Below are 18,482 nucleotides of genomic sequence, written 5' to 3'. Positions count from 1 at the left end.
AGCCAGATTCAAGTTTGAGTTTGTTGAGCTGATCGAAATGCGATCACTGGGAAATTAATTAGTCACTTATTTTTGTTTCTCTCCTCCACTTTCTGACTGGAATTTCATTTCTCTTCTTTCCCCCTTTTTTTTTTCTTTCAGGCTGCCACATGCACTCCTATACAGAGACATATAATCACTCTCTTTCACTGGGGCTCATTTCCTTCAGCACTTGGGAAGGAGACTAATCTCTGAGACATAAAGATGACAAGGCTGCTGTACAATTTGCTCAATGTGAAGAGTGCACTCAACTTCCTGTTGACTCACACCAAGCGGGAATCAGGCTTCAAGTATGTCAAAGAGAGGGGATAAAAGAGGGTAATAAGATGCTGCCTTCAAGGCCAGTGGGGAAAACGAGTAGGAAACAAATTTGGCAGGTAAACTTTTTGAGACTTAAAAAAAAATCTTTTCTGTTATCACAGTCTAAAAGTTTTTTAAATAAAATGTTTTAAGGCAACAGGAACATTTTCAACTGCAAAATAAAATTTTATAAACTGGCTTTCTTCTTCTCTCCCCCATCCCCCCGCTGCATAACTGGCAGCTGGTTGATGGAGTTCAGAAGCCAGCCTAAAAAAAATAAAAGTTTGTTCTGAAGCCGGAAGCTCGTGTTTTGGATTTTCCCCATGCGGCCTGAATGCACCATAAGCCAGTGCAGGGTAGAAAGGGTGGGTCTGTGCTGCTTCCTCTTTCCCTCCCTCCATGGGCGTGGCACAAGCAGCACCTCAGGGCTACCCCCACCCCCACCCCCGCCCTTCTCTCTGATATCCCTTTCCTGCCCCTACCCCCTCCCTTTCCCCCAAGGCCCTCACTGGATTTTGCTGTTTGATCACTCCTACATGAGCTGCAACTCTACAGTAAGCTTGAAACACTTTTTTATTGGTAGTTGGGGTATGTCGTGATGAATTTACAAGACACGCATACAGACAGTGGGCAGGGTCGAAGCACCCTCACACAGAGAAGGAGTGTGTGTGCGAGAGAGGAGGGGGAGAGAGAGCAAGCGACTGTGAAGTTAATTAGAACATCCTGTGTCAACTTTGCTCTCTCTCCCTCTTTCTCTCTCCCCTTCCTCTCTATCTGTGAGAGGCTTTGATGTGGCTTAGTGCCTAGAAACGTAATGAAAAATGTATAATAGCCACTCCATGTACTGTCTCTCTCCTGATTCTCCTCCCATCCCCTCCATCCCCCTAACTCTGCCCTGCTCTCTGGTGTCCTGCCTCCGTCGACACGGTGCTTTTTATGCTACACGGTGCAAGTTTCCAAAAGCTACCGAGAAGAGCGGGCAATTTACATTTTAAAAAGGCATTTGAATACCACAGAAGTGCTTTTATTTTTGCTTTGTAAGGATCTCCAGCTTTACAGTTCCACTGTTCAGATCCGTGGCTGTGTGTTTCCAACAGGGATGTGCAGAATTCCACTGATTCGAATACTGATCGTTCAAAACCTTTACAATGATGCAAAATTATGAGTGGAATTTATTTTGGTTTTGCGTCTCACTATTTTGGCTTAGGAGCACCTTGCTTTTATGCATCGTCATCACCGTGATAAAAAAGGTGACCCTCTACACTCGACGCCCAGCTTTTCCACTGCGTCACTGCAGAAATGAATAGGCAGGCTTAGACACTGGAACAAATGTCACTTTTGGCCACATAGGCTGACTTTGTATGTTTCCACCTCCTTCCTTGATTTGACCCTCCCATCAGACCCCCTTTCCTCAGACCCCACCTACCTCCTTCCTCCCTCGGCGGTCCCTTTCTGCCAGTCAGCACATCACCGGGGCAGGCGAGGTGGGGGGGTTGGGTTTGTGATCCTGGCCTCTTCAACTCTCCCTTGTTCCTCGCTCTCTCTCTCTTTCCCCTCTGTAGCTCTCAGTCTGCCTTTCTTTTCGGCTGTTCACTCCCCGCTGACTCGCGACTCTCACACAGAAACGGTCTCTGTTACTTATCATCAAGTCCAAGTTCAAAGATGACATTCTCTGACTTCACTAAGACCCGTCAATTCGACTCAGTGAAGTCGCTGCGGTTAGAAAAAGGAAAATGAAAACTTGAAGAAAAAAATAAGTTCTGGCCTCATGTAGGGTACACCAGTGAAACTGCAGGCCAGAAGGAATTGATGTCAAGTGTAATCCATCACTAGCGATCACCATCACGTGGCTATTAGCGTGCTTTGGACATGTTGGGCATCAAACAGGACGCGACGAGGCATCATCCACCCACGAGTTGGGTTTTTTTTTCCGCTTCTCACCCATCACCAACTCATTGAATGTGGAGATTTTTTTTCACCTGCTCATTAACCATCCTGCCTGTCTGCGGTTGTGGCTTTCGCTACTGTACCTGTCATCTCTCATCCAAATCAGCATCTCCCATCTGCATCCTCCCTCAGTTCATTCCAGCTTGCTCATAAAAAGAAGACTTAATTTTTGCCTCCCCCCCCCACCCCCCACTCTCTCTTGCTGCTTCATTATATTCCTGAGTGTGTTTTGTGAGATTTCTTTTCTTTCTGGCACATTTCCATGAGCACACAGCAAATACTTTAGATAAATCATCACCTCTCCTTCTGCTTTCGCTCTTCTCTTACGCTCCCTCTCCCGGGTTTGGAGGAGCTATATTTGTTAGCAGATTTGTTTGCAGATTCGTCTCACCTCACCCAGGCTTGTCTTGGTTTGTTAGCGACCGCTTCATCTCGACGCCTCTGTCGCCAAGACGTGGTGGCAGCGATGAAGTGGTGGTGGGGTGGGGGGAAACATTCATTGTCTAGATATGCTCTGTGCTTCAAACAGCAACCTGAACTCCCTTAATCCCCATCCCCATTTGAAGCCTGCTCAACTTTCTTCATCTAACAGAGGAGTAGTAGCACTTGTGCACAGTCTGTGTAACTTCCAGGCTAATGGAGTGACTTATGGAACATTTGCTCACCAGCACAGATGTCTTTATTCTCTTGGCTGGATGGAACATCTTTCCTTTCCTCTTCCCCTCTTTTTTGTTCCCCTCTCCTTGGTCCCTCCGACTCTCTCTGCCTCTCCTGGGACCCTTCGTCCATCATACTTAACTCCTCTTCAAAGCCATCTACTCTCTCCATCTCATCTCACTATTTTGGTTTTATGAGTTGGATGTCCTCAGTCTCCTTTATGCACCCATCCACCATTTCAAAAGTAAAGTCGAACATAGGCGCGCGCGCGCACACGCACGCGAACCCTCCCCACCCCTTCCCTCTGTGTCCTCATCGGGTTGAGCAGAAGGTCGTAGTCATCAGCAGTCCATTAGGGCACAATGGCAGGGGCTGTGCTGCTTCGCCAGAGTGCAATACGCTGTTCAGGGGCAGAGCACAGAGAAGCACTGACTCGCCTGACACCCCCAGAAGGCAAACAATGCCGCTCTTTCCACTCACGTGGGCGGCTCCGTGTTTGCCACCAGTGGAACGATGTGCCTCATTCGTTGATAGAGGAAAGTAAAACTTCATCACGTCAATAAGGAACATATTCACGTCTATATTTCATAAACAGTCGGTGACATTTTTACTGTGCGCTGGCGGTGAAAAGAAGTTCTTACCTGCATTCGATCAGGGGAAATAAAACACATAGATCAAAACCAAGGTGTCAAATTATAGGACCCACTTTAATGTTAATAGTTCACATTGATTTGTTGTCTTTGCTGCGATGTGACCAGTCAGCTGAAGAAATCAAACACATTTATATGACAGAACCATCAAAGGCCCTGAAATCCTATGTGTGAAGGAATATTGTGGATCGAAACCAGCAAAATATGTCCCATGTAACACAATAAACAGAGTATTTTTAAAAAGTCATGAAATTATGACAGATTGATGTCTCCAATTTAGCTTGGCTGTCTTTATTTGCCTTTCTAATATCGCTCATGTTTGTTACATCCCTGTTTATTTTTCCATTTTCTCATTTTAAAACTGATTTTTTATACATTTCCTCATGTATTATCTCTCTTTCACCCGATTTCCTTTCTTCCTGTATTTTCTGTTTGATTTTTTAAAAAGTTTTTCAAAAAAGTTTTTTCTCGCTCGATTGAGATATTCCGATATTGTCTCCGGGGAGAGCCCTACACTTGCTCTTAATGCCATTGTACCAAAATTGTCTTTAATTCACCTAGATGGATTATCCTGTAAGAATAACAGTGAATGGATCTCGTTAGCTAAACTGATTAATGACACCTAATTTTAGACGAGAAAAGCTGCTTTTTTTATTCTTCACAAAAGAAATGCAAGTGAAATGGGACTAATGTCCTTTTTTTCTTATACAGAAGGCAGCTTGCCCATCCTGCTGATTTAAGCTGATTGCTTAAGGATGATAATTAAAGATTTATAACAGGACATCCTTCCTGCATCCATTTCCTACAGTTAACTACAACAAGTGTGAGAAGTGTAGTTTAATCAAAACAGAAGGTCAGACGGAAGCAGCTGGTTGACAGCGACTGCCTTCAGGTGGTTGCTGATCAGAGAAATTCTCTGCTGCTACTGCTGCTGCGTGATTATAGCGGCGAAAAGTGTAAAGTTGACGTTGAATAAGGGGAGTAATGCTTACCCCAAATTCCTGAGCTGTAGGTCTAGCTCTTATCGCGACCTCTTGTTACCAAAACTTGGCATGCATGCTGCATTTTTGGGCTACAGAGAAAATGTGGTTTTGAGTGTTTATTTGATTTTGCCAGAAATAAGTGGAGTTTAAAAAGCAAGTATACAGTTGTATATAAGTAATGTAACTTTTATTGCTTATTTGACCACGTTATCTTGATGCAGCACCAAAAACACTTATCAGATTTAGGTTTGCATGTGGGGCTGGAGGCAGTGTATGCACCCTGCACAGGTCATCAGTCCACACAGGCCTAATTAATATTGCTGTGCAATACTGGAAATTTAAGAATCAATCTGATACCAAATAAATGCAGAACCAGTAGAAACAAGTTCTCAATCCTATCATGTTAGTATTGAACTTATTGAATACCAATAGCACTGTTCTGATCGATACTATCGATATTTGAATGGATCTGCTCACCTCTACCAATGAACACAGAGAGACATATCCTACATCCACACCTATGACCAAGAAACGCCACTTAGTTCATGTTAAATAAATAACTGAAGTTTTCCAAAGCATCAGAATCTGCTTGCATGTTAAGCATATAGACTCTGACCATTCATGCCACTGATGTACAAAGCAGAGAGAAATTCTGGACTGTCGTTAGGTGATGCTGATTATTCTAGTTGAATTCCATTTTGAGTGTCTTCTTAAAGCTTTAATTTATAGGCAACAATAACATTAAGGCAATCTGCAATGGTCACAGTGTCAACCAACAAATGGAGCAGATACAGAGGAGATACGGTTGCTCATAAAAGGAAAAAAAAGGCTGGCTGTGCTCAGTGAGAGAGTCTATACCATTTCATGTTGTTGATGTTACTATGTCAACAGCATAATTTTGTAATTGCGCTGGAGTACTGACTGAAATACCCAACTCTCTGATTATGCAGAGTGAGTACTTTTATCAGCATCAAGTGGACATTTGGATTTATTTATTTATTTTTCTGCTTAGAATTCAAATTTGAAACCAAAGTGAGGTTTGTCCAAAATCTGTAATTAATGTGACTCGAGAGTTCTGGCTTGCAGTAGCAGCAAAAGCTGGTGTGGTATTAATATAACAGTGATCATGTTGTAGTGAAGTATTCTTTTCAGGCATCTAGCGGCAATCTGCCACTACGCCAGTTTTAATGGCACAGCTTGGTTGAGCCAATGGCCTGCAGCACTGATGCACTGTGGGAGAAACAGTATGTACCTTTTCTTGGATTTTTTACTAGTTTCTGTGTTTATTCTTAGAATTTCTGTTCAGGATTAATACACCTGCCTTGTCAGGCACACATTCATAGCGAAGTGTCAGCCACTCCAATACGATCATCAGTTTAGGCAGCATGTAGCTATTTGACAGTCCTGCCAAAGTAGCTCTTTGAACCTCCAAACTGAAGCTCCGGTTCTGTTATTACACACACAGGTCACAGATGGTCACAGATAATAGGCTCTTTAACGCCCGTTATTGTATTTGGCTTTATCCCCCGCGTGGTTTTGTTGATGAAATTGCAATCTGCCTTCAATCAGCGCAACCCAAACGAAAGACAGCATCACTGAGTAAAATTAGAAAAGGAACTGCAGCCATACCTTGCTCATCAAGCTCCAGTTTAGGCTAATGAGGCTGTCCGATTCCGGGACGTAGACATCAATTCGACTTTGTGCTACGAAATGTGGACACTGTGAGGGGAAAAAAACCCAACCTGCATGCAGTTCTAAACTTGATTAAACGGTTCGAGCCAACTGTTTGAAAGGACGCTGTCATCCAAATGTCACAGCAAATACAAAAAGAAGAAAAAAATGCCAGATGCTGCTTGAAATTTTATGTTACTGTTGCAATTAACTCCTACCACCTGTGACAGGTGCTGGTTTTAGCAGCTGTTTTGACTTTTACAACAGCTCAATTTTCCATTTCTTTTTTTTTTCTTCGAATGCCCCGGGAAGCCATAAGAAGAGATATGACATCTTTTGGTAATTGGCTTCATTCACTCTGTATGTGTGTGGTAGTGTAAGCGCCTGCCTTGTTAGAGCTGTTACTTGTGCTTAACGTGATGTCACAATACCGCATTGTGCACCTGCATTTCCCATCACACACCTACTTACAGTGTATTTGTGTGTGTGTTTGCGTGTGCGCGTCTCCGGCTTCTCATTTCATTCAGATGTCAGCATTTGCAGACTGTGCTAACCTCTTCAAAGTGGCACAGACTGTCCCTCTGCCTTGGCAAGAGCTCCAAAAAAAGAATGGAGTGTGCCGCCAGTGAGGTTGGCTTGGCTCCCCTCCGTCTGAATTACTCTGTTTTGGTCAATCGCTCTAACCGTGTTTACGCAGGACTCAATTTGCCGTGATTGATTCTGCAACCCGCTGCACACGCCCACGTCTTGAATTCAGGACAGGACTTTGGAAATTGTCAGCCATCGATTCTCAATTCTCCCAATGGCAAAATTTGCCTTCACGTTCTCGTCATGGGGGCGCAGCTTAATTAGTTTTAAGATTTGTTCCACTTGGACGTAAATGACAGCTAATGGTTCTTGTGGGGGTTTTGCGTGCAGTCTGCCGGTGCTATTGGAATGGCATATAGCCCAGCTGTGAGTGCAAGTTGTCTTGGTTTTTATAATGAATTGATTAAGGTGCCAGAAGGCTCCAATTGAAGAAAACCTCTTATTTTATTCTCTGACAAAACATTTAACAAGCCATGGCCTCAGGCTGGCTGAAACACTGGCCATTTTAAACTTTTACAACATGCACATAGATTGCAGTCATTCAGCTAAAGCACTTCCATCACCCAGGTCTTGATATATGAAGCACCTTGAATAGCTAATTTCCCAAACATGCGAGGCACAGCAGAAAAACATGTCCTAAGTATTTCAGGTCCTAGCATACCCAACAAAGGTATCATTGAGCACTTTCTTGCAGTAATTGTGACAGCAGCTCTTAAAAAAGATCCAGATTTTTTGCAGCCAAAGTCTTCTGCAGACTAACTGTCCTTAAGGTTAGACCTCTGCTGACAAAATGACAGATGGGATGTGGAGGGTTTCTGACCTCAGCAAGCAAGCAAAGGAGAGCTGGTATGACCTAAAAACCAGGCCACAATCCGTCTTTTCATCCTCCACAATTATGTGTCTGGAGGACATATTGGCATAACCGGAAAGTGTGTCGGAAAGGTGACCGCAGCGCCTGGTGTTTGGCAAGAAGCGAGTGGAAAAACAACAAATGGAGGCTCTGCTCTCCTCCACCTTGACACCTCACTCTGTCTCTTTCTCTCTCCTATTTATTCTTTCTCACACTGGGCTTCTGTTTTTTTGTCGTCTTTCATCCGCTCCTTCCTCCAGACTTGTTGTGTTTCTGTCAGCGTCCCCTCACTTTCTCCAGCTTACCCCAGCTTCTTTTTCCGCCTCCCCCTCTCCTGTTTATCTTGTTCCACCTCTCTCTCTCTCTCTCTCTTTGTCATTTCTTATTGGCCATGGTTCCCATTTTCCCTATTGGCATGGTGGCAGTCTAATCATTCTCAGACACCCCTGCTTGTCATCTCTTTTATCTCTCTGCCTGCCTCTGCCCTAATCCTCTGATCAGTAAACACCCTTCTTCAGCACTCACCTCTTCTTAGCAGCCCACTGCCTTCCCGGTGTACTTCTCCACAGTGCATACTGATGGTCCTTCCATTTCCTCCAGACACAGAGAGGAACGACTTAAAGAACAGCAAGTGATTCTCAAGAAAACGCCTCAGGCACTCCACTGGACAGAAGAAACTTTGTTCAGCTCTTCACTTTGACTCCAGTGAAGTATCTGAATTAGGCAACAATCCTGACACGAATTAACAAATCCTCCCTATATTAATATGCATAAATAAAAAGAACATCGATTTGTTCACCCGTGCACCATGACTACACGGGCCAGTATCAAATGATAATATTGGCCTCTAACCCACCGCCTTAAGGGCTGTATGATCTAAAAGATTTACATAAGTACACTCTTGCCAAAAAACATCCTCCTCACTGCAGAAATAACTCCACCCTGCTTTCTGATGCAAGCCTGTAAACTTATTCTAAGAGTTTTTATATTTCTTTCTTATTCCTAAAACCCATATGTGACAAAGAAAGGACAGGAAAAGGTGTTGTTATGCACCAACGGACATAGGAGAATCTTTTCTGAGCTCAGCTCTTGAGTTTGGAGCGGTTTGGATGAAGGGTGTCTATGAGGCTGGATTTAAGTTGATTAAAAAAACTCCAGCGTTGTTTATTTGACAGAACAAAGAACACTTTAAATATGAGGACAGAGTGAATGATGAAAGAAATGATGGCTGGAGTGTAGTAGTGAAGATGAAGATGTTTTTTTTTCCACCAAAAAACAGAATGGGTTCGCAGGACTTTTATCAATTGTTATCAGTTTTACTAAGTAAAAGGCATGTCATGTGAAAGGAATGACAACATGTGAACGCCATGGGACAGCTGACACAGTGTAGAGACAAAACTGAAGGCCTGTGAGGAGGTTTAATACCTCTTGAGACAAGAACCTTGGAGGATTTTACTTGAGGCCAATAGAGTTCATGCTTTTATCTCTGTAAGCAAACCCCACACTTTGTTCTTTTGTGTGGAAATTGAGGCTCTTTTTTAAATGGATGATATGGTTGCAAACTCTTCAATGCACTTTAGAGTATTTTCTGATGGATACAGGAGGTGTTGGGTTTGAAAAGTCACACCTGACTAATATGCTGTTTCTTTGGCTTAGATTCTGTATTTACACAACATTGGAGTTTATTAAATAACACTCTAATGTTAACTGATAAAGTCAAAGATAAAGATATTTGACAAAGCGTATCTGTGCATCTCTGTGTCTTCCAGCTCAGTCTGTCTCATGGAGGCATAAAAATAGAAAAAATAGAAAAATAGAAAAAAACTAAAGTGCTGGCTAAACTAACTGGTTAACTATCATGACTTGTCTCCTCAATAAAAGAAGTTTCTTTGGGTAGTAAATCCAACCTGCTGAAACAGGTGTGTGTTAGGCCTGACATTCAAAGTATAACTACATGGTTGTTGCCACATTTTAGACCATGATGTGTGGAGCGGCGCTTGATTGTCCCTTGCTTTGCCTGGACTAAACAGGACTGCAACTGATCCAGGCTGGGATACCCTGCAGTCTCTGGTGGGGAGGTGGGAGATGGGAGAGAATTGACAAAGGACCACAGAGAGACTGACAGACATACAAAAAAAGTAAAAACAAAAATAATAATAACTAGACGAAAAGACTGAACATGGAAGCAGAAGAAGACAACAGCTACTTCAAATGATTATCAAGAATGAGGAGAAATGATAATTTACCAGAGTGGAAGTATTTAACTGAAGACAAAGATGACTCCTTCAGATAAGAGGAAAAATTCAGAATTTCTGAAAACACTGAAGTAACTAAAGGGATAAAAGCTTGAAAATCCTCAGCTGAGTCACAAAGTGTTTTCACACTGACACAGGAAGACCTGCAGAGCTGGTACTCTCCTGCTGATAACAGAACGGTTACTACAGGGAACTGATGGAGGCAGGTGTGTGAAAGCACACAATTACTTTCCAGGCCTGAAACTTCTTGGTGAGTCAGCTGGGCACCTAACAAAAACATCAGGAAACCTTGGAGAACAGTTACTGACAGGAATTCATTGGACTTAGAGACTGATTCTTAAAATAAGTACACAAGTAATTACTGTCACTGATATCCAAACAAGGGATCTTGTTTTTCTCTCTTCCTTAGCGATAGGAATTCCCTAACAAGTGAAGAAAGGTGTGCCAAGAAGATGGAAGCAGTACACTGAGGAGCTCATGAGTGAAGAAAATGTGACAGGGGAGGGCAGATGGAGAACAATTAGCAAATTAGAAAGTGCAGAGGATCGGTCAGGAGGAAGTGAGGGAATCTACAGAGATGGTAAAGAGTGGAAAGCTCAGATGACATACCTGTGGAGGTATTGAGATTTATTAGGAGAGAAGGCAGTGGAGTTTTTAACCAGACTGTTTAACACAATCCTGGAGAGCCAGAGGATGCCTGAGGAAGTAAGAAGAGTAGTAGTAACGATATTCAAGAAGAAGAGTGAAGTGTAGAAGGGTTAAGAGTTGATGAGCCAAACCATGAAGATACTATGAAGGTATAGAAAAGAGTTGGTGAAGCTAGGTTAAGAACAGAAGTGAGTAAAAAAGTAATACTGTAAAAGCAAAGGAGAAGGAGTTGCATCGTGTCTTTGTGGCTCAAGAGAAAACATGATAAACTAGCAGGAGGTGAACTGAGGTTCTGCAGGAAGAAGTCAGGAGTGCCAAGAAGTGTGTAAGAGTATGTGAGACATTGGTGAGTGGTACGGGTGACAGAATGGTTCCAGGTAGAGGCAGGATTACATCAGAGATGAGCTCTGATGATCTTATGTAAATGACCTTGTAGTACCATATCACCCCATCAGAGCACTTCGCTCTCACACTGCAGGCTTACTTGTTGTTCCTAGAGTATTTATAAGTAGAATGGGAGGCAGAGCCTTCAGTTTTCAGGCCCCTCTTCTGTGGAACCAGCTTCCAGTTTGGATTCAGGAGACAGACACTATCTCTACTTTTAAGATTAGGCTTCAAACTTTCCTTTTTGCTAAAGCATATAGTTAGGAGGCCTTCTCTCATGGCCAGGCTCAGAACCTCCCTGAGCCTGGTTCTGCCAGAGGTTTCTTCCTGTTAAAAGGGAGTTTTTCCTTCCCACTGTCGCCAAAGTGCTTGCTCATAGGGGGTCATACGATTGTTGGGTTTTTCTCTGTATGTATTACTATAGGGTCTACCTGACAATATAAAGCTTCTTGAGGCGACTGTTGTGATTTGGCGCTGTATAATAAAAATAAAATTTAACTGAACGTAATTAAACCCCTTCTTGTTTCCAGTGGTGATGGGTAGAGCGACAGATGAGGTTATTCATAAGTCTTTGTGGACTATCATGTTCGTAGACAACACTGTGGTGTGAACTGAGAGTAGGAAGGAGGTAGAGAGAGTCTGAAGGTGGAGGTATGCTCTGGAAAGAAGAGGAATGAATGTCAGCAGAAGCTAGCAAAAATACATGTGTGAATGAGAGGGAGAGAGGTGATAGTGGACGAGTTTTAACACCTGGCGTCAACCATAGTTGGTGCACCAGAGAGGTGAGGAAGAGAGATCAGGCAGGGTGGAGTGAGTGGAGATGAGTGTCAGAGGTGAATTTTGACAGAAGGATATGAGCCAGAATGGATGTTTAAGATGCAGTTTCAAGGCAGGGGGAAAAGAGGAAGACCACAAAGAAGATTCACAGATTCAATGAATCTTTAGGTTGTTGTGACAGAGCAGGGATCTTGGGATCGGGTGAGATGGAGGCAGATGATCCTCTGTGGTGAACCCTGAAGGGAGTAGCTTAAAGAAGAACAAGAAAAACCTTTTCTGTCTTCGTGTTCACCCTTTTCTCTTCTTATTTTCCTTAAGCTCTTTTCTCACCATGTGTGATTTCAAAATAGGCACTCTGAACTCCAACTGAGCCAGATGGGATCTCAAAAAAGGTCCTCTGTTTAACCTGATATAACTGACAAAAGTAGGAAGACACAGAGTTATATAGAAAATGAAAGCAACTGGAGGCGGGAACGTGACTTGTGTGTGCTTTTATTATAAATACTCACTTGTTTCTCAAGTGAGTATTAGCATTGCCAACGCTTTCCTTCTTAATGAAAAGGATTTTAGAGGAGCTTATGAATATATTTATGAACAGATTTTTGAATTACACAGAGAAAATGTAGTTTTTGCCTGTGTCCAAAAGTGGTGGGATTTAGGTAAATCATAGATTTGCACAGATTAAACAACACTGGCCACTGTTCATTTGTTATGGCATTCAAGACACAACCACCCTGTGTGGAACCTCCAGACTCAGGTGGTGGACACAACAGCACATCAAAGGTTTTTAACTGTAGACTCCCTGAAATCTAAAAAGTCGGCTCCGGCCATCCTGCTGAATGTTGCAGTACAACTCAATTTTTCTTCTTTGGTATGGACGCAAAGCTGTAGGCTTGGTTTTCCATCTCTGGACTGCATACCTCTGATAACCTTAGAGACTTGTCTTTGCATAGACAGTTGACTTTTACAACCATGTCTGTTTCAGGTGAAGACCTTTTGAAGGTGATAACAAAGTGACTGGAGAGAAGAAAGCGGCTTCTTAGCTGCAGGAGGTTGTTCTTTACTAATCTACCGAACAAAGGAGAGGAGGTGGTGTTAAAGACAGTTAAAAGCAACATCCTGTCCAAGGTTCAGCCCAGGAGGAGATGTTGAATTTGAGATTATGTGGAGGTCTCATCCTCATGAGATGTAGACTCTGAACAAGAAAATACTTTTCACAAGGTTGAACATGAGTTTCTGTAGCAGACTATCTGCCTTTGGTTTCAACCTATAGGTTTAATAACCAAGACTCAGGTTCTGTGAGTGTTTTGAGGTCTAAGTGCTCTCTTCATTGTTCAGAGGGGGGTCAGCTAGAGCTGCCCTCTATCTGGTACTCTCTGCTCTCTAGCCATTGAGCCTCTGCTTCATAAAATGGGACGGGATTTGAATGGTTTGTTTTCTAGACTCAGTGATGTTTCTGCCAAACTGTAGCCGTTCACCGATTATGTCATTGTCTTGGTTAACACAGAGAAAGTAAATTGAATGGTAAATGGATGCCTTTTATGTAGCTCTCTTCTGTCTCTTATAGACCACACACTAAAAAAGCTTCACACTGAAAGCAGCTTGCACACACACAACACACATCCATCACAGCACTTTATCCTATCATGTATATATTATTGGGGTAGTTTTTGTGTTCAGTATGTGCTGACCCTCCAACAGATGGGTGATCTGCTCTACTTCTTGGTCCTCAGTTGCTTAGAAATAAACTGAAGAAGAGCCAGAGAGTCATGGAGGAAGAGAGAATAATAGAACAGCTCAGTTCGCTCTAAACTCTGGATCTGTTTTGTCTTGTTTTTAATGTAATGTTATTGTGCGGTGGCTGTAGCTCAGGAGGTAGAGCAGGTCATCTGCTAATTGGAAGGTTGGTGGTTTGATCCCTGGCAGCTCCAGTCTGCATCCCAAATTTCCTTGTGTAACAAAGATGTTCCCAGTTACATCTATCATGGTTAAACAGAACGAGCTTATGTACAAAATCTTTTTCTTTTCTTTTTTTTAAAGGGAATGAGGTTGTATAGAGTGCTCAGGTAGAGTAGTAAAGCACTACATAAAAACCAGTCTGTTTACTATCTTGTGTTACAAATGTTACTCTGTGGTATCATCTGGCTTGAACAGGGATTAGTCAGTGAGCAATTCTGCAAAATTTACTCACTGTTGCAACATCTGGGTAGCCTGGAACTATGTTTTACTATGTTTCTAATGTCTCTCTTTTATAACAGTGTACTTTTTAGTGTAGCTGAAGAAACTGAGGTTGGAGAGGGCTGAGTCTCTGTACTGACTGTTATTGAAGCCTGTACTCACGTTAGGGTAGACCCAGTGTGTTCAGACTGCTTTACATTGGTATTGGGGGCGGGGGGGGGGGGGGGGGTTGCTCTCAAGCAGGTGGTGCAGTTGGCTGGACCTCAGCTGGATGATGGGGTTGGAATGGCTGTGCTCAGATGGTAGGGAGATTTCCATGAGTCATAAATCAGTGAGTGGGACACTGGAGACTAGCCTGACAGGACATGGATGTTCTCTTTTAACTAAATTATGTGATGGGAAATGGCACGGATTTGATTAAATGTGACCATAGCTAATTCGGCTAATGTGAACTAATTGATTGAAAACTTTGTCCAGGCTGACTTTTTGACATTTCGAGGTATCATGTGTCAAAACAAAGCTGCTGTGACGGGCTTACAAAACGAGTCATCCTCACTAACTGAAAAGTTTTGATGCTGTTCTTTCAATGTACATTTGAGCTAATATCATAGGTATGATAGAAATACCGTCATATGCCATCTATACGCCAAACATTTTTTCTAGCATTGAGCGACAAATGGCTCTTCGGTGGGGGCTAATCCTGTGGAATAAAAAACACTTTCCAATGATTGGAAAAGCCTACGCAGCCTTTTTAAACATAACAAGGACTAAAATGTCCAATGAAAGTATAGGAAAAGTACAGTCACTACTCTGTAGCCACTAAGGTAGTTAACCAGACATGAAAAATCAAAATAAATAGTTTTAGGAAGCTGCTAGGACACAGAATGACACTATAACTCTTTGGCCCTTTACTGGAGGGATTAAACACCAACACATTCATTTATAGGGCGTTTCCCTGATGCTAATGGAGACACGGTGATCTTTAAATCTCACATAGGTGTTGAGGTAAAAGCTGGTGACTGTGAAGATAATAGTCAACTCTGTAATGATTTGCACTGAACCTTCCTTTTCAGACAGGAGCGGACAATTAATTTTCCCAAAGGGCCGCATGGGAAACTGGGGCTGCTGTGGAGGGCTGCACCAATAAGCTGACCTCAATATAAGCTTTATAAGCTTTGTGCAGACCTCCACAGCAGGCCCAGTTTCTCATGTGGATGATCACTAAGATAATCGGCCTGAGTGAAAATGTCTTGTTGATGCTAGAGGAGGAGGAAGAAGAGAATGGCCAGACTGTTTTTTACCTGAGAGAAGGCCTCAATAACTCAGAAAACCATTCCTTACAACAAAGGTATGCAGAAGAGCATCCCTGAAAACACAACACATTAAACCTTGAAGTAGATGGGCTACAGCCAGCAGAAAACCACACTCCTGTCAGCTAAGAAAAGGAAACCAAGCCTATATTTCAAGGAGGATCACCAAACCTGGGCAACAGAGCAAGAGAAGTTTGGAAAAATGTTTTTTTATTCAGACGAATCTTCAGATGAATCACTTTGTTCCCCTTTTGTACCAACTGAGCATCATTTAAACGTTTAGTTCTGACAACAAAAGGAGGTCCGACCTGGTACCGCTGATATTCACTGATTTTATTCATCATAGTATCAGCATGACATGATTATCTTACATTTTATTAAATTGTTAGCAGAATGCTCATAGACACACTTATATCTCAGTTCTAATCAGACACAGGCATCATTATCATTGTGTTAATTACTATGAAGATGGTAATTGATGAAGAAGTGTAAGAAAGTCACAAGCCTAGCCATTTCAGTTTCATCAGTTTAAAGTTCAAGAGGCGACTCCCTCCCAGCTCACATAATCCAGTCACACAAACCCAAATCTCTGGTTTCTTACCCACTAATGAGCTAATCACTAATCAGTGTGCTCATTATTAACCTAATTTGCCCCACCTGCAGCCCTCCGCCTGAAGCTTCTGACTATGATGCAAGCATAGCCACCAGCAGCGTTTAAACCTCCTCGCAGAATTAGAGTGATCATGGCCAAGCCGACGAGTCATATGGCTAAAGGATTATATGCTCATCCCCTTAATCGTGCATTAACCCCACATGAAGTAATACCAAATATCTAATATATGTTTTATCAACAGTTTAAATCTGGAAGTCTCCTCCTGATATGCTGCAAATTAATCTCCGTACTGAAATGTTACCTCATTCTTGTTTTAATTGAATGTTACATAATTCTGATTATTCACAGTAATGACAGTCATGTAAATGCAGGCAGTACAGAACAGAGTGTTCTCTGCCTTTCACGGGGATGCTGGGAAAGGATGTGACCACCCAGAACAGGATGAATCAGGTAGAGAAACATAATATGTGAATTAATTAATAGCATGTAATTCTTTCAGGGAGCCAGTGTAGAAAACAGGGATGCATGTGATACACAAAGAATTAAACCATCACTGTTTCTGCAAGAGAATGTTTTTTTAACAATTCATTATTCATTATAATTTCCCTGTTGTAGAGATGCGTATTATTACAGATTATTACAGGACAAACTCTTATTAAGAATGGAAGTCAACTAAGCAATGTACAGCAACTTGTAGTTCCACAAGGCACTGTACCGGGGCTTCTTTTACTACCATTCTCAGATAACTAGATCTTACTGAGCAGAGAATAAGGCCTCAAATAGAGGAATGGCGTGCTGGTCAGGAGAGATTAACTAGATTCATTGGATTCAGATTTCTTTGAAGTATTGTTATAATTAATATAAGTTTGTCGTAGGTGTCACTTGGCCGTGCATCAGGCAGTTATTTCTGCAGGTTGTTTTGGTTTGCCTTCACTTGTTGCATTTGGTTTTGGATTCACCAAAATGTCTCCCTCCCCTCCAGAGTTGGCAAAAGTACAAACTGTACTTAAGTAGAAGTACAGACAAGAAGTACAAGAAGTACACTTTTACCCAAGTAAAAGTAAAAAAGTACAGGCTCTGAAATGTACTCAAAGCAAGAAAGTAAAAAGGAGGATTTTATTTTGTGCCAAGCTAACTGAACCTTGTGCTATATGAACATTACGATAAAATAACATCAGTAGATGATGTTATTTTAATTATACTCAGAAAGAATGAAAATTAAAAAATATACATCGCTTTTCTGTTGCCTACATTGTAGACGTTGACGTTGTTTCAGGGGTTAAAGTGGATTCAGCAGATGGGGGAAACCTTAAAATTGGTTGTAATGACTCGGTGAGGGGAAAAGAATCATAAGTCACAATAATTTCTGCTGGGAGCTCCAGCAGGTTTTCTTTGTGTGCAGGCTGTGATCAGCTGATCTGCTGCTCTTCGTGGATTTACACAACTGAATTCAACCAGATGTCAGCAGATGTTTCATGAGTTGTCCTGAATGATTTCCATCTTCTACACTGACAGTACACTGTTCATGCTGTCTTTTTTCTAAATGGTATAAAGTTGGTATGAAGGTGGAATTCAGTGAATAAGCATCATCACCTAAATTCATATTAATTTCTGCTACCTTTTATGTAACCTAACATGAGAACAGCTAACAGCTTACAGTACAGCAAACTAACCTGTTTATCCTGCACTAACCTGCAGAGGATTTTCTTGCAATCTTTAAATAACACAGTCTACCTCAGTTTGATTTGTAGCATGTTTCACAATATAATAAAAACCTGTCACTTGTACAGACCCAATATCTGGTTTAAAAACGTGAGGACTTACATGGAAGCTTTAAATTTCCAGTTTATCAAATCCCCCTGAGCAGTCCTTACCTTTAAATCTAACCTCTCTTCTTCCTCTCCTGTCCTCTGTCTTATCTTTCTCCATCTCTGAGTGAAGTTAGCGCTCTTTCTTTTCTCTCCCTGTGAAATACAGTAGCTGGACCTTTAGCTAGCAACACACTGTGCAACAAAAAGCACACAAACAGTTTGTGTTCACTGATGTTTGTTGAGCTCATAGAAATGTTGCATTTGAAATTACCTACCACTTTAAAAAAGTCACTCCCTTTGTGCTTGCTCCTCTTTTGTAGCGCTAGCTAGATGCTGAAATACTGCAACTTACAGACACCTGCAGTCGTTCCAGTGCTGTGCCAAAAAACAAAACAAACCAAAAAAACCACTTAAACCATGACTTTAGCACACGCCATCTGTCTTTATGAGACATCTCCTGGTGATTAATAAGAAAACAGGATTGCCTTTCATGTTTTTCTGTTTAGGCTCAAATCGGTTTCATGAAGATCTGTGGTGACAAACAGTAACTCCCTCCAAACGTGTTAAACCAAAAGTAACGAGCCTGCTTTGAAAATGTAAGGAGTCGAAAAGTACAGATATTTGTTTAAAAACGTAGGGACTAAAAGTAAAATTAGTCAGAAAAAAACAGACACCTGAACATTGTACTAAAGTACACTAACGAAGTTTTTGTACCTCGTTACTTCCCACCTCTGCTCTCCTCACCCCCAACCAGTAGTGGCAAATGACTGCTCCTCCCTGACCCTGATTCTGTTGGAGGTTTCTTCCATTTAATATGCACT

The 18,482-nt window shown here is 42.0% G+C and overlaps 1 long non-coding RNA gene across 1 annotated transcript in view; it reads left to right on the top strand.

The window, feature by feature from the left end:
- Positions 1 to 828: 828 nt before the first annotated feature.
- The window catches only part of LOC112841797 (uncharacterized), a 69,045-nt gene continuing 51,391 nt past the window's right edge, over positions 829 to 18,482 (top strand). The window contains exon 1 of the long non-coding RNA XR_003213172.1: positions 829 to 893. This is a non-coding gene — a long non-coding RNA (uncharacterized LOC112841797). The remainder of the gene's footprint in view (positions 894 to 18,482) is intronic.

Source organism: Oreochromis niloticus, linkage group LG12, assembly GCF_001858045.2.
Source record: "Oreochromis niloticus isolate F11D_XX linkage group LG12, O_niloticus_UMD_NMBU, whole genome shotgun sequence".
Taxonomy (NCBI): Eukaryota; Metazoa; Chordata; class Actinopteri; order Cichliformes; family Cichlidae; genus Oreochromis; species Oreochromis niloticus.
The sequence above is the reverse complement of the archived record's forward strand: the minus strand, read 5'-3'. Positions and strand labels throughout refer to the sequence as shown.